The sequence below is a fragment of the Antechinus flavipes genome, chromosome 2 (genome assembly GCF_016432865.1).
Source record: "Antechinus flavipes isolate AdamAnt ecotype Samford, QLD, Australia chromosome 2, AdamAnt_v2, whole genome shotgun sequence".
In the NCBI taxonomy this organism is placed as follows: Eukaryota; Metazoa; Chordata; class Mammalia; order Dasyuromorphia; family Dasyuridae; genus Antechinus; species Antechinus flavipes.
In genome coordinates, this window is record NC_067399.1 from 338,482,457 (window position 1) to 338,510,265 (window position 27,809).

Sequence of the window (27,809 nt, forward strand, 5' to 3'; positions counted from 1 at the left end):
ACAAGAAAGTATGCTCAGTCAAGGTAATTCTTAAAAGCAACATAAAGATTGTAGATACATAAAGTACAAAAATACAGCTTATGCAATCCCCTTCTTTTTCAAGTGAGGAAACTGAGGTTAGGGAAAAAAATATGTTCCCAAGGTCACAAAGTTAGGATTCAAACACTTATATAAATCCGTATTTAGTGTACTTTCTATTATGTCACATTGCCCCATAACTATATTATATGTATGTATATTAGTATTAATTGATTGTAATCTAAAGTGACTATTGTTTAAGCAAGATAAATATCTTGAAAGTACATAGAGGATTAAATGAAAATGAAAAGTTGAAGTTTTAATAAAAAAAAAATTTTCCTGAAAATCACTGGCAATACTAGCATAGAGTGTCATAATCTTTGTGTCCTTAGTACTTAGCACAGTTTCTGGCTTAAATAAATATTTGCTATTTGATTTTCAGTCATTGTCATCAACTTTCAAGTGGATCACTTGGTTCAGTCATTTTTCAAATTATGTGAAGAACACACAATTAAAACTCATTCTGTATTAAGTCAGTGTCTTTAAAAGAGAGGTAAGAATTACCTGTGATAATATTTATATGAAAGTATGTTAGTTGAAGTGTAAAAGTGTAAACCTTTTCTAGGTCTTTGAATATTTGCTTTTAATCCAGATAAAGTGATTTCCTTAATGGGATACAAACTGCCTATGCTGATATGGTTTGATATTGAATTGGCTCAAACAAGAGCTATTAATATTTCTTCAATTATTTAATTTGTCTTATTTCTATAAAGAGTTTTTTGTAATTCTATTTATATAGTTCCAGTGTGGAATTTGATATATACATTCTGTTGTTATTTTGAATGGAAATTTTTTTCTGTCTTTTGCTGTTGGATTTTGTTGGTAATACATACAAATTCTGATGATTTTTATGGCTTTTATTGCATAGTGGCTAGAACTCAGGACTTGCTACCAGTAATCACTTAAATGTGTGATCTTGGGCAAGTTATTTAACCTTTCTGTGTCTCAATTTCCTCATCTATAAAATGGGGATAATTTATCTATCTTACATGGCTATTGATGAAAGTCAAATAAATTAACGCATGGGAAGTGCTTTGTAAACTTAAAAGTGCTATATAAATGCTGTTGTTATCTCTCTAGTTTATTGAAGTTATATTTCAATTAGGTTTTTTTTAGTTGATTCTCTAGAAGATTTCTAAATAGACAACCTAGTCAGTCATCAGCAAAAACAAATAATTTGTTTCTTCTTTGCCTATGCTATTTCTTTAATTTTTTTTCTTAGAGCTATAGCAAAATGCCAGCGATGATATTGGAAATCTTTGCTTTTACCCTTTATCTTAGTGGAAAGGTCTCTAACATTGTTCTATTCCATATAATTCTGACTCTGTGATTTAAATGGGTACTGTATCACATTAAGGTGCTTTACTTTTTTTTTTTTTTTAAGAAATGATTATTTTTTTGCCCAAAGGGCAAACTGGGCATACCCTTTGATCCAGCAGTGTTTCTACTGGGCTTATATCCCAAGAGATCATAAAGAAGGGAAAGGGACCCACATGTGCCAAAATGTTTGTGGCAGCCTTTTTTGTAGTGGCAAGAAACTGGAAACTGAGTGAATACCCATCAGTTGGAGAATGGCTGAATAAGTTATGGTATAACATAACGAATGTTATGGAATATGAATGTTTTATAAGAAACTAACAGCAGGATGATTTCAGAGAAGCCTGGAGAGACTTACATGAACTGATGCTAAGTGAAATGAGCAGAACTGGAGATCATTATACACAGCAACAAGAAGATTATAGGAAGATCAATTCTGGTAAACCTGGCTCTTTTCAACAATGAGATGATTCAGACCAGTTCCAATGATCTTGTGATGAAGAGAGCCATCAACACCCAAAGAAAGGACTGTGGGAACTGATTGTGAATCACAAATAGCATTTTTACTCTTTTTGTTGTTGTTTGCTTGCATTTTGTTTTCTTATTTTTTTTTTTTTTACTTTTTGATCTGATTTGTCTTGTGTAGCATGATAATTGAATAAATATGTATACATATATTGGATCTAACTTTTTTTTTTTAGCATGTTTAACATATTTTGGATTACTTGCCATCTAGGGGAGGAGGTGGGTAATGGGGAAAATTTAGAACACAAGGTTTTGCCAGGGTCAGTCAAAAAATTATCAGTTCATATATTTCAAAAATAAAAAACTTTAGTAAAAAAAAGAGTATTGTTTAGATTTAATCAAAAGCTTTTACCTTTATTGATATCATTTTAGTTTTATTATTTTTGTTCATATCATGTGTTATATTTATTGTTTTTCTAATATTGAATCAAACCTGCCTTCCTAGCATAAGTCCAATATAGTCATAGTATGAAATATTATAGTCACCTTTTTTTAATATATCTATCTATATATTTAGATAAAAGGATGGTTTTAGCAAAGGAGATAATTAGTTCTTTCTTGAACATATTGAATTTGAGATATGCTTATGGGAAATCCAGAAGATGTGAGAATAGAGATTAAACCAGGCTATTTAGTTTTTAAAAATCATCTTATTGGATAATTGAATCCATGGAACACACTCAGTTATGAAGTTCTGATCCAAGACAGAATCCTAATGGGAATCTACGCTAACACACCAGGAAATAGATGATTATCCTGCCCAAAAAAAAAAAAAAAAAAAAAAAAAAAGACCACATAAGTGGAAAAATCAGGAAAGAGTAGAGTGACATAAGCCAAAAGAAAGAGAGGCATCTAGGAATATGTGATCAATACTGCTGAAGTCTACATAGAGGCTAAAGGAGGAAAAGGCCTGAAAAAAGGTTGTTGGATTTTGTAATTTAAAAAGCTGATAACTGGAAGAATAGTTTCAGTAGAAATGAGAAAAGAAGAGTCCTCAATTATTCTCAGGAGTTTGGCAGTGAAATGAAGCTTAAGGGGATGACATTCAAATGAAGTTTTTTAAAGGTTAGGATATGAGATAGATCTGAACATGTTTTTTAAGACTATGGAGAAGCAGGCAGATAGAAGCTGAGGATGAGAAAGGAATGAGTTCCAGAGAAGGTGAGAGGACATTGAATAGAGAGCAAAGTTTCCCTTTGATAAGGCTTCTGAATGACCACTTCTTCCTAACAAATAAAAGCAAAAGAGGAGAGAATGGGGATGTGTTTTAGAGGGGATTTTAGAGTAGGAAAGAAAAGGAGGGAGATCATAATAGATGTATTGTCTTATTGCTGAGGAGATCAAGACCAAGTATTCAAGAGTCAAGTCAAATCGATAATGTGCATTTATCAAGCACATAGGATTGTGCTGAGTACTCAATATACAAAGAAAGGGGGAAAAAAATAGTCCTCCATGGTGGGAGACAAAATATGTAAATAACTTTGTACAACTGTGATGTATACAGAACACTGGAGATAATTTCAGCGAGTGTGCACCAAAATTAAAGATGAATAGGAAAGACTTCATGAAGAAGATGGGATTTTATTTGAAAATGAAAAGTAGCAAGTAGGAAGAAATAGAGAAAGAGGGAATTCCAGGTACAGGGACAGCCAGTAAAATTTTCTAGAGTTGGGAGGTGGAATATCTTGTCAGGAACAACAAGAAAGACAATGTCACTAGATTTCATAGTATGTGGAAAGTAATAAAGTGTAAGACTAGAAAGGGCATGAAGGGACTTGATAGACTTTAAAAATGTGATAGACTTTAAAAACAGGATTTTATAATTGATCTTGGAAGTTGCAAGGAGCTACTGTAGTTAATTGATTAGAAGAGAAGGCATGGTCAGAACTATACTTTAGGAAGATCAGTTTGACAGCTAAGTGTGAAGAATGGATTAGAGAGGGGAGAGCCTTGAGGCAAGAAGAGGATAGAGCTTAATGGGGAGATATTACAAAGATAAAAATCACAGGCCCTTGCAAGAGATTGGATATGGGGGGGAAGTAGGGGGATGAGATAGAGTGAGAAGTTAAGGATGATCCCTAGGTTTTAAGCCTCCATAACTGTCAGGATGGTGTGGTATCTTTGACAGTAACAGGAAAATTAGGAAGAGGAGAAGATTTGTGGGAAAGATAATGAATTCATTTTTTTTTTTTTTACCATATTGAGTTTAAGATTTCTATGGGGCATTCAGTATGGAATGTCCAATAAGCAAAAGACATGAGACTAGAGATCAGGAAAAGATTTTAGAGCTAGAAAAGTAGTTTTGAAAATCATAGCATAGAGATGATAATTGAGTCCTTGGAAGCTAATGAAATTATCAAATAAAATAATGTATAGAGAGAAGAGGACACAGGACAGAGCCCAGTGGGACACTATGATTAGCAAGTAAAATCTGGATAAAGATCCAGCAAAGGAGAAGGAATTGTCAGGTAGGAGGAAAATCAAAAAAAGAATGGAGTCATAAAAATGTAGAGAGGAAAGTCTCAAGGAGAAGATCAGCAGTGTCAAAGGCCAAATAGAGGACAAGAAGGATGAGGACTAAGAATAGACTATTAGATTTGACCAAAGAGATCATTGGTAATTTTGGAGAGAACATTTCCAGTTGAATGATGAGGTCAGTCTCTGATACTCAAGATTAAATATTACCAACTCCTTTAAATAGTTATTTTTAATTTCATTTATTTTTAAAATAGTTCATTATTTTAACAGCAACATTTTCTTTTTGGAAATTTGTGCAGGCTGTGTATGTAGATAAAAGTAAATAATGTTGTTTATAGTCAATACCTTGAACTGAAATTAGTCTCATTAAATTTTGACTAGGTGTGACCTCTATGCAGATGATTCCTATCTCTTTGTATAGCCTTATTCTCTTTCCTAAATTCCCAATCATGTAGATTCACAGTCTCTCATCTTCATTTCTTCACTCTCCTTCTACATATCCCAACTGTGCCAAGTCTTGTCTTTTATAGGTCCCCTTCTCCATCATCCTAGTTTAGGCTTTCATCACCTCTTGCCTAGACTTATTGCAATAATTGTCTAAGTTCCTTCCCTTTCCAGTCTATTTTTCTGTTCAGCTGCCCAATGTTTTATCTGAATCACAGGTTTAAGCATGTCACATTTCTCACTGCCCCATCTCATTAAATAAATAAACTCTAGTGGCTCTCTTTTTATGATCAATTCTGTCTTCTGTTTGACATTTAGTTTTTCATAACTTGGTCCCTTCTTACCTTTCTTAAGTTTCTTTATTTTCCTCTATGAATAATCTAGCACTCTTGGCTTACTTGCTAATCCTTACAACTATTTCAGCTCCATGGTTTTGCACTCTTTCCCTCATGTTTGGAATGCTTTCTTCTCACATCTACTTCTTAAGTTTCCTTTATATTTCTCAGTGCTCTGTTCATCTCTTGTCTTTTGTAGGAGGTCTTTCCTGACCTTAGAGTTGCTAGTGATATTTGTATTTCAAAATCATCCATATATGGCTTTTCATCCTGGAATTTCCCTTAGTTTCTGGGATCTCTTACTCTAGACTATGCCTGCAGCCTGCTCACTCTGGATATCCTTTGGCTGGACCTATCCCCTTCTTTTATGGTTGAATTTCTCCTGGGGCCTCCATTTGGTGAAGAAGTCTGGGCTGACCTGTCATTATTCCCTTTTGGGCTCTCTTCCTAATTTGCTCTAGATTATAAAATCATACTCCCAGACCTTTAATTTCATTCTACCTCCCCTTTCTTATACTTTTCAGGTCCCTTTTTCTATGTAAGCTCCTTAAGGACAAGAGCTATCTTTTTTATTGTTTGTATTTGTATTTTCTGGGTTTGGCACACTGCCTAGCAGAGATCTTAATAAATACTTGTTTCTACTGTGGTAGTTTTTGCCTTTTTTTTTTTTTTTTGGGTGTATTTCTAATACTTAGCACAGTGACTGATATATAGAAACTACTTAGTAAATGCATTTTTTTTTCCTCTGACTGAAATTTCACTGTTAGTGTGGTGTTTGGGGCATATCAAAGTTAGAGTGTCCCTTTTTCTTTTGATGCCAAAAACATTTTTAGAGAATTGTTAAGTTATTTTAATGTATTTCATATTATAGGATGATTTTCCTGTGGAATAGACTTGATCATTATCTTTATCATCCAGGCCACAGAATATTAATCCTTTTATAGGTATAAAATAATGTGTCTTTTATTAGATACTTGAAATATTTTAGTTGTTTGGGATCCCTTGGATAATACAGTTGTGTTTGGCATATTTCCAGTTTTTACCATTATTTCCATAAAATTTTTGAATCTGGATAAGATGGAGCCATAAGCAACTGGTGGATAAGTTATATTACTTGTTTTTTGTATGTGGGGCAATCTTACTGGTGATCCCCCTCTTTACTTTGGGTCTGGCTGCTTTTTCTATGGATTTCAGCTTCTGCAGCCCCAAAATTACATTCCTTTTATTAGTATGTGCAATCAGTGTATAACCTACTCTGAAGTAATAATAGAAAGTAGTTGTGCCTTCCTGTTAGGCTCCTGATAATATTACTTGTAATTTCTATCTTTTGGGCTTTCATTCTCTTGTCATTCCTTTTCCTGTGGTATGGGATTTTAATCATGGGTCCATTTTCCTCCCCCCTTCCTCCCCTCTCCCCTCCCCCCCCAATCTTCTGTGTTTTCTTGGACATCTTAGCAGTGTTTGGAGTTGAGTCTTTGCTATCTCATGGTCTCTTTTCATAGTGCTTGAAAGATTTCATGTGGTTTATTAAGTTGTCACAAGTTCAGGGACTTGTTTCAATGCTTTTAACATTCCCTATGTTACCCACATAGCTGCTTATCTAATCGGATGATTCTAGTCATGTCTTCATCTTCAGAGGATATCCCCCTTCTTGCCATCCCCCTTCTTGCCATTGCTGTTGTTCATTAGGAATGTAGAACAACTCATGTCTTTTTGTGTATTTCAGATATGTAAGTATTGGATTTCTTCTCCTTAAGACTTCAGAGGTATTTAGATGCAGTGTTTTAGAGACAGCTGGTGAAGCAGTGAAGAGAACAATGGGTGTAGAATCAAAAAACCCGAGATGTTTACTAGATATATGACCCATGGTAAGTATTTAACTCAGGTTCCTCAGCTGTAAAATTGGGATAATAGCACCTACTTTTCAGGATTATTGTGAAGATCAACTGAGGTAATATTTGTAAGATGTGCCTTAGTACAGGGCCCGGCACATTGTAGGTGTTATATAAATGCTTCTTTTCCTCTTCCCTTTAAGGCTTTCTATCAAACAATTCATCTTGTCCTCTGTCAGAAGTCTGCCAGCCCTGTAGAACTTAAATTGCATTGATGCCAAGGTATTTAAAAGGGTGTTTGAGCTAAAAGAAGAAAATTTTTCTAGTGCTAATAAAGCAAATTCATTTTATAACAAAAATCCCCCACATTTACATGGTTAGTGGGTATTATTGGAAAACTTAGTATGATAAATAAATCAATGTCAAGTCCTCAAATTCATACTGTTCCAGAAAAATATAAAGTGATTGCATATATATAAAAGATGTCAGTATCATCTTTCTAGGTACTCACATCCTTAAACTCAAAGTAACTTTGACTCCTCACTTTGATTCTCCCACACCTCAGATATCCTTTCCTTGGCAAGTATTGTTGAGTCTACTTCCAGAATATTTCTGACATCTAGCTCCTTGTGTCTACAATGCTAGTTCAAGCCCTTGTCACTTCTCTTCTGGATTAGTGGTCTTCATGCCTCAAGTCTTTTTCTTACTCCAATCCATCCTTTATGTTGTTGCTAGTGATATTCCTAAACACAGGTCTGGCCATGTCATTTCCTTGCTCAGCAAACTCTACTCATTCCACATAACCTTTGGGATCAAATTTAAACTTCTGTTTGGCTATTAAAAACCTTTTTCAAAAAGGATTTTTAGCATTTTTTGTGTCATGGATCCCTTTGACAGTCTGTTGAAGACAACATAGTTTTTAAGAAAGTTTTAAAATGCATAAAATATAGATAAGATTATAAGGAAACCAATTATATTTAAATTAACATTTAGTTTTTTCCCATCCAAGTTTGTAGAACTTCCAAAACCTCTGTGGACCACAAGTTAAGAATTTTTACTTTATGAATGAATTGGCTTCAAACTACTTTTCTAGCTTGTTATAGTACTTTTCTTTATACTTGCAGTGGCCTAGCCTAATCTTTTTTACATATCATTCCTTTTCCTGTTTCTGTGACTTTGCACAGGCTGATCTTTATTCTCCTCTTAACCATATTTTAAAATTCCTAGCTTCCTTTGAAGTTCAGCTCAAATATTAATTTCTTCATGAAGCCTTTCTTGTCCTTCTTTCCCTTCCCAGCTGCTAGTGCCTATTCCTTGGAATTCTTAGGTTTATTTTATTTATACATACATACATACATACATATATGTATGTATGTATGTATGTGTGCATTTATGTATATACACTTGTGTGAACCTATAAGATCATATATATGTATATATAAAAATACATATCTCTATGTATGTATTCCCCCCTTTCCCTTATAGAATATATATGACATTGAGTAAGTTAGAAGTGTGGCTGTACCACCCAACTCTGTAAAACCAAGTTGGCAGAGATGATTTCCGATTTGCATTAATAGAAGGAAGTTTCTTCACTCGGAGTTTCTTGATACCAATGAAATCACAGGTCTTCTTCGTGTGTGTATATATCCCATAATATACATATATGTCTATTTGTATTCTATATACAGATATTTGTGTTTGTGACCCCTTTGCTTCTTTTGACATTGTTCTCTTTTCTCCTTGATACTGTCTTAGGTTTTTATGACATTTTTTTTTTCTTGATTCTTCTCCTATCATCAGGCTCATAAGAATTCAGTTATCATCTCTTTGCTGATGATTCTCAAATCTTTCTGTTGACTTCCAGTCTTAAAAATTTTCCTGCTGCTTATTGGACATCTCACTTCTCAAATTGAATGCTTTGTAGATATCTTAAACTCAGCATGACCAAAACTGAACTTTCCCACAAATCCTCCTTCTTCCTAATTTCACTATTATTATTATTATTATTATTATTTTGCTTTTTGCAGAAGCAATTTGGATTAAGTGACTTGCCTAGAGTCATACAGCTAGGAAGTCTTAAGTGTCTGAGACCAGACTTGAATGAACCCAAGTCCTCCTGACTTCAGGGCTCATGCTCTGTTCACTGCGTCACCTAGCTGTCCCTTCACTATTATTATTAAAAGAGTCATCCCATTATCCATCTTAAAACATAGGTATAATCCTGGAAACCTCACTCTCTCTTCTCCCCCATATGTAATCTTTTGCCAAGGCCTATAGATTTTACCTTTTTAAGATCTCTTTTTATATAGCCCTTTCTCTTCTCAAAGACTGCTTGCTACATTGGTATATAGGATCTCATTGCCTCATACCTGGAGTGTTGCATTTGATCTGTCTGCCACATAACTTTTCTCACTGCAGTCAATCCTCCATTTAGCTGTCAAAGTGATCTTATTGGAGTTCAGATTTGACCATGTCACCTCATCTCTTCTCACCCCATTTCGTTTATTTTCCCTTGTTATCACTAGGATCAATTATGAAATCCTCTAGAGTTTAAAACCTCTCATAATCTGAACCTTTTCCTCGGGCCTTTCTAGTTTTCTTACACTTTATTCCCTTCTAAATATTTTGCAATCTCATGACATTACCCTTCATGTTGTTCCTCAGACATAACATTCTATCTCCAAGTTTCGGGCATTTCCACCACCTTTCCATCAGATGTACAATGCTCTTCCTTCTCAACTCTTCTTCTTGACTTTTGTGCCTTCCTTCAAATTCTATCTAAGATGCCATCTTTTATAAGAAAGTAGATTTCCCTTGATTATATTTCCTTTCTTCTGTTAATTATTTCCAATTTGTCATGTCTGTAGCTTGTTTGTACCTAGTTATTTGCATGTTGTCTTCACATTAGACTTAGATTCTTGAAAGTAGTAGTTATTATTTTTTGCTTTTCTTTGTATTCCTATTATTTTGCACAGTATAAAGAAAGTACTTAATAAACACTTATTGACTCGATGATATGTGTAAAGTAGAACTGTTTTATTTTTGTCTTTATATCCCCAGAACTTAGCATAGTACTTGACATATATAAGAAGCATAATAATGCTTGTTGACTACTTTGATTATGGAAATTAGAGCTATGGATAATAATTTTAAAGGATTTATTTTTGAAGATTCCCAATTTAACTTCCAGTTTTCTTACATCTTATTCTTTCTTCTGCATACTACATATATCTAGTGACTTTAGCCTCCTTGCTGTTACTCATATATGACACACTGTCAACTCCAGAAGCTTACAAACTTTTCAAATGAAATAGAAACAAAGACCTATTTATAAATCACTTGTCTAGTTTAAGAAGCAATTATCATTTCATCTTAATGACCCAGATCTTATGTACTTCCCTGAACTTAGTTCCTCATCAATAAAATATCAATAATACCCACCTAGTGCTTTGTAAACTTCGGGTAGTTTTCAAAGTGGTAAGCTGTAATTATGATTGTCTTTGGGTTGTTGATGTTTGTCATAATGATTATCATGTGGTTATTGAAAATATAAAAAGTGTATTATTTGCAAAAATAGTTAAATGTATCTATATTTTGTATTCTATTATTGTTGTAACCATTATCTGAGAAAACATTGTATTTACAAGTCTTTGTTGATGCTGTTGCAAAGTATGCTGATCTGTTAATCTGCTTCTAGTTGCTGAAGTGAATTTTAAAAAAATCAAAAACTTTTCAGCTATATTAACTTTGGAGCATTTGAAAATATGGGAAAAGGTAATTGCTAAACAAAAAAAGTTAGTATTTTTTTATGTAAACATTTTAAGCATGAGAGCAGAACTTAGAAAAATCCCTGTGATCAGAAAATATTTAATCAAATTGTTTAAGTACATATATATTGTTTTGTGCTATATACTACAGAAAATCAAGTAATTATTACCTTCTACCAGCTTAAATGTTAAAGTAGGGGCAAGGTATAATAGGAATTTAGCCCAGGTGCCAGTATATATATATATACATACATACATATATATATATATATATATAGATGTATATATACATATATATATATATATATATATATATATATATATATATTCTTTTCTTCCCTTTTTTATGCCTTTTTCTTAAAAGGATATTTTTTCAATATCCTGTCAACACATCACTAGATATAATAGTCATAGATTTGACTTGAAGGCATAGGACTCTAGATTTCTTTTCTCTGAAAGCTGAAAAAATGGAAAGAATTAAGAGTCAGAAGAAATGAATATACTTAGACTTTTATTAATCATTTCTAAAGTAAAATTTTCCAAGTATTAGAGATTGGTATCTAGGAACATATGGAACTGAGGTTTAAAATATTTCATGTAACAGTTGTTTATGTCCTTTATAGAATGACACTATTTCTTTTAAAAAGTAAAAAAAGGATTGGGAAAACAAATATACACACACACACACATACACACACACACACACGCATGCACGCACGCGCGCGCTCTTAACATTTGCTAATTGTTCAAATTTTTTGTGAGAAAGATTTGAAAAATTGAGCAATAATGATTGATATAGCATCATGATCCTTTAAAAATGATCTCAAAATCATTGGGTCTAGATATTCTATAAATGATACCATTTTGGAAAATTCCTATTGGATAAAAACCTTTAATTTGGCAAAATTGGAATTTTGTCTAATAATTTTAGAAATCTTAAACATATAGTCTAAAATTAGCAATGTTTTTTAATAATAGCCTTTTATTTTCAAAATACATGCAAAGATAGTTTTCAGTATTCATCCTTTTAAAACCTTTTATTCCATATTTCTTCCTCTTTTCCTTCCACCCTCTTCCCCTAAATAGCAGGCAATCCATTATATATTAAACATGTGCAATTCTTATAAACATATTTCCCCATCAGATCAAAAGGGAAAAAAAAAAGAAAAAAAAAACAAACAACAGAAAAGGTGAAAATATGTTGTGATCCACATTGAGTCCCCATACTCCTCTTTCTGCGTGTAGATGAAGAGAGTCATCACATTCTTCATCACAAATCTGTTGGAATTGGCCTAAATCACCTCATTGTAGAAAAGAGCCAAATCCATCAAAGTTGATCATCACATAATCTTGTTTCTGTGTACAGTGTTCTCTTGCTTCCACTCACTTCACTTAGCATCAGTTCATGTAAATCTCTCCAAGCCTCTCTGAAATCACCCTGTTGATAATTCCTTATAGAACAATAATATTCCATAATATTCATATACTATTCATATACTGAAACTTATTCAGCCATTACTCAATTATGGGCATCTACATAGTTTCCAGTATCCTTAACAATAAATTTATCAATCAGGAATCTAGGGGAAAATATTTTATTAAAAAAAGGTTTTAGGTTTCTTTTTTTTTTCCAGCTTCCACATCCAATTTTAAATGTGTTTCTCTTCCTTACCTGGCAAGTCAATCTTTGTCAAAAATAGTTAAAAAGTTTTAAAAAGTTCTGTGAAACTGACTAACATATCAAACAAATCTGTTTATTAAGTTCTTTCCACTTGCAGTACTCACTTTTTCAAAAGAAAACAAAGGAAAAAAATTTTTCATCTTTTCTCCAGGGCCATGCATAGGTCATTATAATCATATAGCTTTGGGCAGCTGGGTGGCACAATAGATAGAACACCAGCCTTGGAGTCAGATAGACTTAATTCATTTGTGGCCTCTGAAACATACAGCCTGTGCAAGTCACTTAATCCCCATTGCCTCAAAAAAAATTTACATAGCATTCAGTTTCCTTTTTATTGTTCTTTTCATTGGTTTTGTCAAATCATTGCATAAATTATTTTCTTGATTTTACTTTGTACCAGTTTATTTAAGTTTTCACAAAGCATATGCATGGATAATTTTTCCACCATTGACCCTTACAAAATGTTTTGTTCTAGATTTTCCCTTCCTTTCCCCTACCCTCTTTCCTACTGACAGGTAGTCTAATACATGTTAAATCCAATATATGTATACATATTTATACAGTTATCTTGCTGTACAAGAAAAATCAGATCAAGAAGGAAGGAAAAAAAAACTGAGAAAGAAAACAAAATGCAAGCAAATAACAACAGAGGAAGTGAGAATTCTATGTGGTGTTTCATACTCTGTTCCCACATTTCTCTCTCTGGGTGTACATGGCTCTCTTGATCATTGAACAAGTGAAACTGGTTTGAATCCTCTCATTGTTTAAGAGAGCCACATCCCTCAGAATTGATCATCATTCGGGCTTGTTGCGATGTATAATGATCTCCTTGGTTCTGCTCATTTCACTTAGCATCAGTTCATGTAGGCCTTTCCAAGCTTCTCTGAAATTATCCTGCTGGTTGTTTCTTACAGAACAATAGTATTCCATAGCATTCATTGTGTTCAATATTTTTTATAATGTAGTAAGATTCCTTTATATATACTTGCCATAAATTCTTTAGTCATTTTCCATTTGATAGGTACCTACTTTTTTTTCTCTTTCCCTTATATACTGCATTTCATCTGCACATATGGATCTGCAATCCATGTTTCATTCTTTGCTTCCCCAGTGTTTAGCATCATGCCTAACATTGTAGTAGGTACTAAATAAATTGTTGGTTGATTGATTGTTTCCAATTTTGTGCTGTTATTGAAAGTGTTATTATCAGGATTTTGTATGTTTGTGGGGCCTTTTTGTCTGTCTTATATATTGAATGTCCAAGATATTGTTCCATCCATGGAATCTCATATCAGAAAATAGGGACATTTTAATAGCTAAGAAATTACCTTATTGTAATATGTTGGAAAGAACATTTGGTTTGTAGGCAGTATACTTGTGGGACTGGACTTAGGAGAGGGAACTGAGGAATAAATATTTAGATTTGGAAAATCATCTACATAGAGAAGATAATAGTATCAATAGGACTTGATGAAATCACTAAAAGAGAGAAAAGTACAGGGATGACAGTACTGAAAAAGAAACTGAGATTGGTCATACATGTAGAAAAAAGAAAACTATGATAGAGCAGTGTAACAGAAATAGGAGAAAATATGCAAAATGACAACAGTTGGCAACAGTATCACATACTACAGAGAGGTCAAGAAGAATGATAATTGAGAAAAATCTATTAAATTTTCTAATAAAGAGATCATTGGTAACTTTGAAAGAGTGATTTAAGTAAAGTCGTAGGGAGAGAAGCCAGATTGCAAGGGACTGAGAAATGAGAAAATAGAAGCAATGAGTATAGATTGCTTTTTCTAGGAGTTTGATTATGAATGAAAAGAGAACTATAAGATGTTAGCTTGAAGGGAAGGCAAATTAAAAGTTTTTTAAGAGTGGAGATTATTGGATAAGAAATTAAAAATTAGGAGAGAAGGAGATGATGGGATCAAAGATATAAACAGGTCAAAGAGAAGACCTACTTCCTCTTCCCAGACTGGAAAAAAGGAGTAGAGAAGGGAACATGATGTAGAAGGGATTTGAACTATGGAATGGGGTAGGAAGGTAGTTGAACAGATAATGTCAAATTTTTATGTTTCTACAAATTCCTTATAGAAGACCTCAGTGCTCTAAAGGTCTTTTTCTAGTGTTTTCTGTATCTTGAGAATATTCATGTATCATATGGATTGTCCATCTATTTTCTTTCTTTCTTACTGTCTGACTGGCCATTTCTTTTCAATGCATGTCTTGAAATATTTTTCTTAATCTGACTTTTGAGACATTGAAAAGTTTGGAATTTATTTACAACTTCCCAAATGGACTTCAGTCCCTCTCCTCTTTTCTTGACTTTGTAATATTCCAGAATTCAGTGTTGTTAGTACATTGTCATCTCCAAAAAGGAGCATTTGGGGAACATCATGATTAATTAGGAAATGTTTTTTTTTTTTTTTTTTTTTTGTTAAGACTCTTTTCAAGACATCTTTCATGATATTTAGTGAACATTTTAGACAAAAGTTCTCTACTTTGGTCCCATCATATATAATTTTAATTTGTGTGTATATGAACATTGTGTAAACAAGATTGTAGTTTAATGTTGATAAAATGCTTCTAAAGAAATCAGTAGGGAGCAGCTAGGGGACATAGTGCATAGAGCACCAGCCCTGAATTCAGGAGAACCGGAGTTCAAATCTGGTCTCAGACACTTGCCATTTCCTAGCTGTGTAACCCTGGGCAAGCCACTTAACCTCAATTACCTCAGCAAATAAATAAATAAAAAAATAAAAAGAAACCAGTAGGCAAATTCATACTTAAACGCTACACAGCTCAATTTTGTAATGACAAGGGTATTTCTATGGTAGAAAATAATTTACAGGATTTTTCCAGTTTATCTCGGAACTTTTCATTAAGGTTATCTTCAATGTCTAAATAGTCAACTCTTAGAAAGATTTTCCAAGAATTATAGTTTAGCTGTCATAGTCCTCACCCTTACTTCTCCACATCTCATCTTGTAGATCAGGCTAGTTCTTTTTCCAAAAGCCCAAGGAAATTTAGCCAAAACTTAATTGGTTTGGTAGGCTCTAAGATTCAACTATTTAGTGTGCAGTTGAGTCTTACACAGCTTTCTGGTGGTCTCTTTTTAAGCTGAAGGTATAAAATTACTTGGGCACTTCTGATTTTTGGGATGTCAAGCCCAAGACTTGAGATTCTCCAGTATATTCTGGAAATTACATGCTTTTCCATATAGAGGTAAGGGGAGGAATATGCATGTTTAGCTGAGTGCTATGAATTTGTTGAATAGTTCTGTACTATGACAATATAAATATTTTGTTAACTATGATTGTCTAATTTTGTTTTAGTGTCAGATTTAAATTATTTGGGTCCAATCTGAAGCATATGTACAATATTTGCTGATGTCTTCTTGGTTGACTTTTTTCAAGGACCATTTGTTATATCTTTCATTTGTTTGTAAATGTTATCTTCCTGTAGAGGGATTGGAAAACAGACTTGTGAGAATTTTGAATTTGTATTGCCTTTCACTTAGTCTGAACTTAAAGGGGCCTTATTATAAAATATTATTTCATAGTTTTCAACTAGAAGAATGTAGTTATTGATCTGGATTTCAGATTCAACTCTGACACTCAATCATGGGCAGATCATTTAAATTCTTTTGAAATGGTAAAATGATGGCAATAACAACATTATTGTTGTGCAACAACAACAGCAGCAACATAATAATACACTATTCATTTATCAGTGTTTAAAAAAAATTTTTTTGAGGAAAGTGCTTTTTAAACTGTGAAGTATTATATACTATGAATGTTATAATGTTTAAGGTGACTTAGCTTTTGATTCATAAGAGTTTGCATTTTAAACCATTTGAGGTCTTTGAAACTTTAAAATTTTAAGGCTAATGGTGGTTTGTTCCAGGATACAAATGTAGTCAGAATAAGGGCTTAAATTAGGTTTTGGATCATGATCAATATAAAAAGTGAGACCTAGGCCTAAATGGTATATCTAAACTGGCACTAATCTAGAAATAGGCTGTTGGATTCTCAGGGTGTTTTTAACTTTTTAACTCTTGTTAAATTTTCATTTTTATATGGAATATACTTTCATTCTATACTCTTAACTGAAAGAATAAGTTATTGACACTGTTAAGATAGATTTTCAGATAATCATGTTACTTGTATTTAACCAATAGCAATTATGATCATAACACTAATATTGTCATTTGTGTTAGTACTTAGTTTATAGAAAACTTTTCTTCTCTATTAAATTATTTGATCTCTGAGGTCTCTGATGTAAATAGCAGTAAGCACCAATTGTTAGGGTTTGGTTATGTGAAGAATTCGTAATGGCCATTCTCTTTGGCACAGGGTAGGTTTATTTAAGAGAGGAAGTTACAGACAAAATAAGTCACAGTAGACACCAGGAATGGTAAATGTGAAAGAGGTGGGAGAGCAAATAAAAGATAAATTCCTGAGTAGAATTCACAATTACCTAGTAGAAAGGGAGCACCCCATGAGGTTGGGGCATGCCCTTAGCTGGCTAGCCCTGAAAGGGATTTAGTATCTTAGAGAGGTAGTTAGCTATAAGGACCAGAAGGGGGATTGGAAGCATAGTGGAGTTAGGAGAGATATACCATGTGGCATGGGGAGAGGGGTAAGGGAAAAGATACTAGGAGCAGAGTGACAGTGGTGGACTGACCCAAAGGAGGGTAATAGCAAAACCATGGGTCATAATTAGCCTCAGGGACTTGACTAGATTACCTCCACAGAAGATAAGATCTTGGAACTACTCTATCAAAACTTATCTGTTATTCGAGCCTTTTTCCTGTCTGCCACAGGGAACACTTTAATTTTTATCAATACTTTTCAGTTTCTCTGCCCACCACATCCGCCATTCCGGACCTCCTCATTTCCCCACTGGACCTCCTCATTTCCTCACCCTTTTAATTTGTTAAAGGAATCTTATGAAAAGTGGCTTGAGGATCCCTAAATAAAAATGAGGTCTAGTAAACTATTGCTGAAATTTTAAGGGCTAAAACCTGGGATACTTATTAAATAGTGTCTAGAAACTGGGAGCAAAATACAGTGGTCTTTGGAGCTGAAGTGTTACAGAGATGAACTGAAGCAAAATTTGGTGACATTACATCTCAAAGTTATCAGATACCAAGGCACAATAGTAGAGATTAGCATGAAGTTACTTTGCATTTACTAGGAGCCCACTCAGATACTGGGTAATATTTTGTTGGGGTCCATCCATCCCAACAATCAGTTGTCCTTCAAACAAATGGGACCCAAAGTCCTTTGGGATATGAGGTGGTGATCTCATCTTCTGAAGCTACTTTCTGCTGGGAATGGACATAGTCATCCTATAGGGTCCCAGTTTGTAGGAATAGACCAGTTGTTGATTAAAGTGAATTATTCAGTGAATTTTAAGTTAGATCCCTGAAGCTGATCATCAATACAGCAGTTTAGTGTCAGTCATTTGAAGGCGAATTGACCAAAGCCTAGAAGAAAACAAATCTAGAAACCAGAAGTTAGGGACAGTATCATTATAAACAATAAAGTGGTCACTTAGGTAGCCATATGCCAAAATGTTCAAAAGGACTTAGGCATTGGGTTGAGAGGATAAAAATTGAGCTCAGACTTTGCCCTAGCCTGACCAAAAGTTACTCCCCCACACCCTCACTGACAGCATCCCACAAGGTGGGGCAAGGAGAGCTTGAGAGAAAATATTAAGCTGTAGAACTCTCATCGTTGGGATATATGAGTAAAGGAGCAAAAAAAAAAAAATAGCTTAAGAAGTATGGGGAAAAACAATTTATCTGGAGAGTATGATCAGTTTTCTTCTCCTTCCCTAAAGACTAAGTATACCAGACAGAATGGAGATAACAGTTTAAAGTGCTTAGTCACAATTTGGGTTATTTGTGACATGAAGGTGAGTCACTTTATAAAGAGCTGGGCAGGCCAAAATGAGGCATGATCTCTTTTAATAGCGACTACATTTCTGCAACTATTTTGTACTCTGTTAATAAAATCCAGAAGTAATAATTAAAAGGATAGAGGGTAAAGTGGACTTGCGAGGGATCTCAGTTTCCAGAGACCTCCACTATAAAAGTCCTTTTGATAAAAACCTATTTAAAAGCAAAAGACCCAATTAAGGCTGGGATGTTAATAGCAGTGGGGTGCCAAGCAAAGTGAATAGCCAAGATGTCCCATGAAGGAGATTGCTTTAGGGAACTGAAGTTATATTTGACTTGAAAGCAATTTTCAGAAATGAAGATTCCCCCTAGACCAACTGAGGCATCCTACTCACCCTAAACAAGGGATCTGAGAAAGATGCCCTGCCAAAAGCAGGACTTTTGAGATAGATTAGTCCAAACCCTTGAGGCGTGTGTGTGAGGCTAATAATTTCTCCTAGCTTGTTCACAAGATATTCTTTGTAGCCTGACAGAGACCTAAGAAGTTTCCACTGGCTTGTTTGTAGAATTACAAGCTGACCTAAAGATGTTTAAAACCACCCAGAGGGGAAAGAATATATCCCTTCTTTGCCAGAGTCTGTTGTAGGATCAGCTAGGAAAGACCAATATAGATTAGCCAGCAGCTTTTCACATAAAATAAATTATTTATAAGAAAACATGTTTGTGCCACAGGATACACAGAACAAATATGTTGTTCCCCATTAGTTTAAATAAAATTGACTTTTTGCTTATGACTTTTATGCTGACCACTTTTTCTGAATGTAGAAATTTGCTGTAAGAGAAAAAGCAGGAAGAGGACAAAGCATCCTTAGCTAAAAATTTGACTAAAAATCTGAAAACCACAAATCAATTTCATCCTCTTGCCAGATTCAGGAATAGGTAGGAATCATTTCTATTCCTATAGAAAGGAACACAATTGGGAAATCAAGTTAGAAGGATCTGACCTCAAGTAGAGCTGAAAAAAACATCCTTCTAACTCCTTTTTACAAACCAGAAGGATCAATCTCCACTTTCTGAAGTTCTGTGGCATTTCTCTGGGATGATGGTTTTTCCAATATGTTGGTCCTCATGCATACCTTGGATTCAAACTTGAGAAATAATATTAGTTTGGATCCTTCCCCCTCAATTTCCCCCAAATAGCCAACTCCCAAGTTAAAGACTTCAGATCAAAAAAAAAAAAAAAAAAGGCTTACAAATCATTGTGTCTAACTTAAAGCACTGTCAGGGTTGACAAGGTAGGAGGCATTCTCATGCCAACCTTTCTTCTTATATGTGCCTATAGGGCACAGTCAAAATCAATACTCAGGTTAAAATCCTGTCCTGGAGACTTGGAATAATATTTAATATTATATTAATATGTGGAAATGCCTGCTACATTTGGGATTTCTTTTTTTTTTCCCCTTGTATTTATTTATTTATTATGACTTTTTATTGACAACATATGCATGGGTAATTTTTTACAACATTATTCCTTGCACTCACTTCTGTTATGACTTTTCCCTTCCCTCCCTCCACTCCCTCCCCTAGATAGCAGGCAGTCTTATTCATGTTAAATATGTTATAGGATATCCTAGACAATATATGTGTGCAGAATGTACAGTTCTCTTGTTGCACAAGAATTTGATTCAGAAGGTAAAAATAATCTGGGAAGAAAAACAAAAATGCAAATAGTTCACACTCATTTCCAAGTGTTCCTTCTCTGGTTATAGCTGATTCTGTCAGTCATTGATCAATTGGGACTGAATTAGATCTTTTCTTTGTCGAAGATATCCACTTCTATCAGAATACATTCTCATAGAGTATTGTTGTTGAAGTGTATAATGATCTAATGGTTCTGCTCATTTCATTCAGTATCAGTTCATATAAGTCTTTCCAAGCCTCTCTGTATACATCCTGCTGGTCATTTCTTACTGAACAATAATATTCCATAACATTCATATACCACAATTTACTCAACCATTCTCCAATTGATGGGCATCCATTCATTTTCCAGTTTCTAGCCACTACAAACAGGGCTGCCGCAAACATTTTGGCATATACAGGTCCCTTTTCCTTCCTTAGTATCTCTTTGGGAGATAAACCCAGTAGTAATACTGCTGGGTCAAAGGGTATGCACAGTTTGATAACTTTTTGGGCATAATTCCAGATTGCTTTCCAGAATGGTTGGATTCATTCACAACTCCACCAACAAGGCATCAGTGTCAACAGTTTTTCCCACATCCCCTCCAACATTCACCATTACTTTTTCCTATCATCTTAGCCAATCTGACAGGTGTGTTAGTGATATTTCAGAGTTGTCTTAATTTGCATTTCTCTGATCAATAGTGATTTGGAACACCCTTTCATATGATTAGAAATAGTTTCAGTTTCATCATCTGAAAATTATCTGTTCATATTCTTTGACCATTTATCAATTGGAGAATAGCTTGATTTCTTATAAAGTAGTCAATTCTCTATATATTTTGGAAATGAGGTCTTTATCAGAACCTTTAACTGTGAAAATGTTTTCCCAGTTTGTTGCTTCCCTTCTAATCTTGTTTGCATTAGTTTTATTTGTACAAAGGCTTTTTAATTTGATATAATCAAAATTTTTTATTTTGTGATCAAAAATGATCTCTAATTTTTCTTTGGTCACAAATTCCTTCCTCCTTCACAAGTCTGAGAGGTAAAGTATCCTATGTTCCTCTATTTATAATTTCGTTCTTTATGCCTAAATCATGGACCCATTTTGATCTTATCTTGGTGTATGGTGTTAAATGTGGGTCCATGCCTAATTTCTGCCATACTAATTTCCAGTTTCCCCAGCAGTTTTTGTCAAATAATGAATTCTTATCCCAAAAGTTGGGATCTTTGGGTTTGTCAAACACTAGATTGCTATAACTATTGACTATTTTGTCCTATGAACCTAATCTATTCCACTGATCAACTAATCAATTTCTTAGCCAATATCAAATGGTTTTGGTGACTGTTGCTTTATAATATAGTTTTAGATCAGGTACAGCTAGGCCACCTACATTTGATTTTTTTTTTCGTTAATTCCCTTGAAATTCTTGACCTTTTGTTCTTCCATATGAATTTTGTTATTTTTTCTAGGTCATTAAAATAGTTTCTTGGGAGTCTGATTGGTATAGCACTAAATAAATAGATTAGTTTAGGGAGTATTGTCATCTTTATTATATTTGCTTGGCCTATCCAAGAGCACTTAATATTTTTCCAGTTATTTAAATCTGACTTTCTTTGTGGAGAAACTTTTTTTTTTTTTTTACTTTTGCTCATATAATTCCTGACTTTCCTTTGGTAGATAGATTCCCAAATATCTTATACTATCAACAGTTATTTTGAATGGAATTTCTCTTTGTATCTCTTGCTGTTGGATTTTGTTGGTGATGTATAAAAATGCTGAGGATTTAGGTGGATTTATTTTGTATCCTGCAACTTTACTAAAGTTGTGAATTATTTCTAATAGCTTTTTAGTGGAATCTCTGGGGTTCTCTAAGTATACCATCTTATCATCTGCAAAAAGTAATAATTTGGTTTCCTCATTACCTCCTCCAATTCCTTTAATCTCTTTCTCAACTCTTATTGCCTAGGCTAGCATTTCTAATACAATATTGAATAATAATGGTGATAGGGGGCAACCTTGTTTCACTCCTGATCTTACTGGGAAAGGTTCCAGTTTATCCCCATTGCATATGATGCTTACTGATGATTTTAAATATATGTTCCTGACTACTTTAAGGAAAAGTCCATTTATTCCTATACTCTCTGGTGTTTTTTTTATTAGGAATGGATATTGGATTTTGTTAATTTGATTATTGATATAGTCAGTTATGCTAATAGTTTTCCTAATATTGAACCAGCCCTGCATTCCTGGTATAAATCCTATTTGGTCATGGGGTATTATCCTGGGGATGATTTTCTGTAATCTTTTTGCTAATATTTTATTTAAGATTTAACATCAATGTTCATTAGGGAGATTGGTCTATAATTTTCTTTCTCTGTTTTCAACCTACCTGGTTTAGGTATCAGTACCATGTCTGTGTCATAAAAAGAATTTGGTTGGACTCCTTCAATCCCTATTTTTTCAAATACTTTATATAGCATTGGAGTTAATTGTTCTTTAAATGTTTGGTAGAATTCACATTTAAATCCATCTGGTCCTGGGGATTTTTTCTTATGGAGTTGATTAATAGCTTGTTCTATTTTTCTAAGATGGGACTGTTTAACCAATTTACTTCTTCCTCTGTTAATCTGGGCAAGCTATATTTTTGAAGGTATTCATTCATTTCATTTAGGTTATCGAATTTATTGGCATGAAGTTAGGCAAAGTAACTCCTAATTATTGCTCTAATTTCCTCTTCATTAGTGGCAAGTTCTCCCTTTTCATTTTTAAGACTAACAATTTGATTTTCCTCTTTCCTTTTTTTAATCAGATTTACTAAGAGTTTATCTATTTTGTAGGTTTTTTCATAGAATCAACTCTTAGTTTTATTAATTAATTCATTTTACTTTCAATTTTATTAATCTCTTATTTTTAGAATTTCAAGGTTAGTGTTTGACTGGGGGTTTTTGATTTGTTCCTTTCTAGCATTTTTAGTTGCAAGCCCAATTCATTGACCTTCTCTTTCTCTATTTTATGCAAGTAGGCCTCTAGAGATATAAAAATTCCTTTTATTACCGCTTTGGCTGCATCCCACACATTTTGGTATGACATCTCATTATTGTCATTTTCTTGGGGAAATTATTAATTATGTCTATGATTTGCTGTTTCACCCAATCATTCTTTAGTATGAGATTATTTCATTTCCAATTATTTTTTGGTCTATTCCCCTGGCTTTTTATTGAATGTAATTTTCATTGCATCGTGATCTGAAAAGCATGCATTTACTATTTCTGCCTTACTGCATTTGAATTTAAGGTTTTTATGTCCTAATATATGGAAAATTTTTGTATAGGTTCCATGATCTGCTGAGAAGAAAGTTTACTCCTTTCTGTCTCCATTTAGTTTACTCCAAAGATCTATCATATCTAACTTTTCTAGTATTCTATTTACTTCTTTGACTTCTTTCTTATTTATTTTGTGGTTTGAGTTATCTAATTCTGAGAGTGCAAGATTGAGATCTCCCACTATTATAGTTTTTCTGTCTATTTCTTCTTGCAGCTCTCTTAATTTCTCTTTTAAGAATTTACATGCTACACCACTTTGTGCATATAGGTTTAATATTGATATTGCTTCATTATCTATGCTACCCTTTAGCAAGATATAATGCCTTTCCTTATCTCTTTTAATTAAATCAATTTTTGCTTTTGCTTGATCTGAGATAAAGATGGCTTTTTTAAAGACTTTTTTAGACTTCACCTGAAGCATAGTAGATTCTACTCCAACCTTTTACTTTAGTCTGTATGTATCTCCCTACTTCAGGTGTGTTTCCTGTAAACATATTGTAGGAATCTGGCTTTTAATACAATCTGCTAACTGCTTCCTCTTTATCGAGGAGTTTACGCCGTTCACATTTATGGTTAAAATTACTAATTCTGTATTACTTACCATCTTGTTAACCCCTGCTTATGCTTTTCTCCTTTCTTTCCCCGTTACCTCCCTCCCCAGTATTAAACTTGTGAGCACCACTTGCTTCTCACAGCCCTCCCTTTTTAGCATCCCTCCCTCTATCTTATTATCCCTTTACCTCACAATTTCTGTATTCCCTTCCGCTTAGCTTACTCCTTCCCTTTTCACTTTTCCCCTCCTACTTTTCAATGAGGTAGGAGAAGTTTCACCAGAAATCGAATATGTCTAATATTTTTTTCTTTAAACCAATTCTGATGGCAATATGTTCATCCCCCTCTATTCTTTCTCTCAGATATAATAGGTTTCCTTTACCTCTTCATGATATGTAGTACCCTCACTTTCTACCCTTTTCTGGGTACAATTTCCTTTCTACCTCTAGTTTCTAGAACAAAGTATACATGTGTTCTTTATATATCTTTATAACAGAAATATAGTTCTCAAGATTTCTTTTTACCTTTTTAGGTTTCTCTTGATTCCCATATTTGGAGATCAAACTTTTTGTTTAGTTCTGTTTTTTTCATCAGAAATAGATGAAATTCACCTATTTCATTGAATGTCCATCTTCTTCCCTGGAAAAAATGCTCATTTTGGCTGGGTAAATTGTTTTTGGTTGTATATCAAGTTCCTTAGCCTTTCAGAATATCAGATTCCAGGCCCTTCAATCCTTTAATGTGGATGCTGCTAGATCCTGAGTAATCCTTCTTGTGGCTCCTCTATGTTGGAATTGATTTTTTTCTAGCAGCTTGTAGTATTTTTTCCTTGGTCTGATAGTTCTGGAATTTAGCCACAATATTTCTTGGAGTTTTGATTTTATGGTCCCTTTCAGTAGGTGATCGATGAATTCTTTCAATGTCTATTTTATCCTCTGTTTCTATAATATCTGGGCAGTTCTCTTTGATAATTTCCTGGAAAATAGTGTCCAGGCTCTTTTTGTCATTTTTTCAGGAAGTCCAATAATTCTCAGATTATCTCTCCTAGATCTATTTTCCAGGTCTGTTGTTTTCCCAAAAAGGTATTTGACATTTTTTTCCATTGTTTCATTTTTTTTTTTTTTTTTTGGTTTTGCTTGACTTTTTCTCAGTATCTCCTCGAGTCATTCAATTCTATTTGTTCAATTCTGATTTTTAATGAATTATTTTCTTCACTCACTTATTAAATATCTTTTTCTAATTGTCCAAGTGAGTTGTTCTATGGAATTTTTTTCCATTTCGCCAATTTTATTTTTTAGAGAGCTGTTTTCTTTTTCTCGTTCACTAATTCTGTTTTCCTTAGAGTTGTTTACCTTTTCCAATTCACCAATTCTGTTTTTCAGGGATAGATTTCTTTATCCACTCTATCTTTAAATTAATGGGATGACTTATCTAGACTCTCTTGCCAAGCTTTCCTTTCCTTTTCCCATTTTTCTTCTAGCTCTCTTGTGAGAGCCTTTTTAATTTCTTCTATGAGAGTCTCGTGTGTTGAGGAGCAGATCATATCCCCCTTTTGGGATTCATCTGGAGATAGTCTGTTTTTAGTCTCAGCATTTAAAGTCTGTTCTCTATCCATATAGAAGCTATCAATAGTTAGAGCCCCCCCTTTTTTTGGCTCATTTTGTCAAAGAACAATCAAAGAAAACAAACTAACAAAAAAAAATGCAATCTGCTTTTTTTTTGGGGGGGGGTGGATGGTATTACTGAGTTTCCTCTACAGACTGCAGAGGGCAGTAGTCAGACACTAGCTAGGTACTAGCAGGATAGCAAGGGCTGCACTGCATCTGCGCTCTGAGCCTCTGAGAGTGTGCTGAGACACTCTGGGTGGGTGTGGCCAGGTCCTGGGAGACCCTAGCTTTTCAGAATTATAGTCTTTACCTCCTGTGTTTATAGTTTCTCTGCTGATCTACTGGCTTGCTGCCAGGGCAAAGTAGCCATACTGTGGTAAAGTTCTCCCCACAGAAAGGCCTAAGATCACATCCCTCTCCCCTCAGGTTTGCTCAGTGTGAGCTGCCTTCTGTATTCTCACTGCCTGCCTTCAGTCTGTGCCTGATCTAACCATCCCCACCACGAGCAAAAACAGACCTTTTCTGGCGAATTTCGAGGATATCTTCTGTTGGCAATTATTTGTGTTTTTTTTCAGTCAAGCACTAATTCCTAATCCTTGTCATGAAATAAAGAATTCTCAGAGCAAAGACGGAGTTTAAATAGGTGTGTGTGTGTCCTCTCTGCCATCTGTGTCCTGGATATTTTAAGAAAGATTTGTATCATATTTATTAAACAATGAGACCATAATGCACTTAATAAATATTAAATAATTTGCTGAATGAGTTTTGAAATAACCATTTTTAGAGAATTTGCAGTTAACCAGAAAGCTAACAAACTTCTTTTAGAACTCCCCTGCATTACTAAGCAGTAGAACCTTTTGATACAACATCTTATCTAAATAGATGTTCAGCATAAATGATTTTGCTCTTAAAACCATCACAGGGGTAGCTCGGTGGCGCAGTGGATAGAGCCCTAGCCTTGAAGTTAGAACTTAACACTTACTAGCTGTGTTACCCTGGGCAAGTCATTTAACCTCAATTGCCTGGGGGGGAGGGGGAAGGGAGAAAAAAAAAAAAGAAAGTAAAACAACCACAGACTTGAAAAATTAAAAAAAAAAATTCAGTTGTTAACAAGGTGTAAACATAGGCTATTCCTTTAAACAATATTAGCAGTTTAAAGTTAAAGAAATTTCATTTAACAAGCAGGGGGACTCAGAGAAGACCTGAGCACAAGTGGAATTCTTTCCATGTCCCCCCAGTTATCGGGGGAAGGGCTCAGGCCAGGCTAAGGATTAGCCATAGTCAGTGAGAGAAGAATGTATTAAGCCCTCACCTCATTTTCTGAGGCACTTTTGAAATTCAAAACATAGGTGATAATTAAAAATTCAGAGCTAATAATTTGAAAACAGCTCATACAGTTTTTACAAATGTTTAATAATTGATTAAATTAATAAATTATAAATTTATAAAATTTTCCCTGTGTTCTCCTTATTTCCCTTCAAAATTTTTCTTTCTGTCTGCATTTATTACATTTTGCAAATGTAAGGGCAGACAGATAAAGTGATAAGACAAATGGCATTAAAATAATTCAGGGTGTACTTAAGTGAGACATTTGCTTGAGCTTCCTCTTTCCAGACTTATCCTTATGACCTAGGAGGTCCCCAAGGGTAAAAGTACCTACTTGAATGATTAGGAGATCTTGGTAAGAGGAGTAAGAGCTCAAGACTTGGCCATATGCAATAAAAAGCAATCCCAAGTACTTTCTCTCTTTGGACTGAAAAAGAGCTAGCTAAAAGCAATTTGCAAGAATAACAAGTCCAATTATTATAATTTAGAGAATATTTTTCTGGCAATTTTCCTGGTCCCCAAGTTGTGCTGGGACCAAGCAGTTTTGTGAAGGAAGATGAGATGTTTTCATTTGAGTTCCCTTCTGAATAGTTCCTTTTAAAAGAACCTAATGTATAAGGAGACATTTTTAAGTGAATTCTTAGGAAGGCCTTGTTCCATATTCCATAATCCTTCTCCTATACTTCAGTGTCCTAAAGGATAAGAAAAGAGGGAGAGGGTGACTAATTGAAAGGCATCCCTTTCAAAAAAAGCCCATCTGACCTAGTCAGATTCTACTTCAACCAACTGCCTAAAAGCTGGGGGACACACCATGCTTGGAGCCTTGGGTCTCCTGCAGGGCCAGCAGTGGATGAAAGAAGAATTCAAAGAAAAGCACCTACCTTGTGTAACAAGAGAATCCAGGTCTGCAAATGGGACCTCCTGGATCAGAGACATTTTTTTAAAGTCA

General features: G+C 34.2%; 1 protein-coding gene and 1 long non-coding RNA gene across 15 annotated transcripts in view; both read left to right on the forward strand.

Moving 5' to 3' along the window:
- The window catches only part of GPHN (gephyrin), a 725,565-nt gene that overhangs the window by 6,910 nt on the left and 690,846 nt on the right, over positions 1 to 27,809 (forward strand). The window lies entirely within an intron of this gene.
- LOC127549642 (uncharacterized) lies at positions 6,644 to 26,724 on the forward strand. Its single transcript, XR_007950677.1, has 3 exons — positions 6,644 to 7,045; positions 7,213 to 7,291; positions 25,961 to 26,724. It is a non-coding gene; the product is annotated as an uncharacterized LOC127549642 (long non-coding RNA).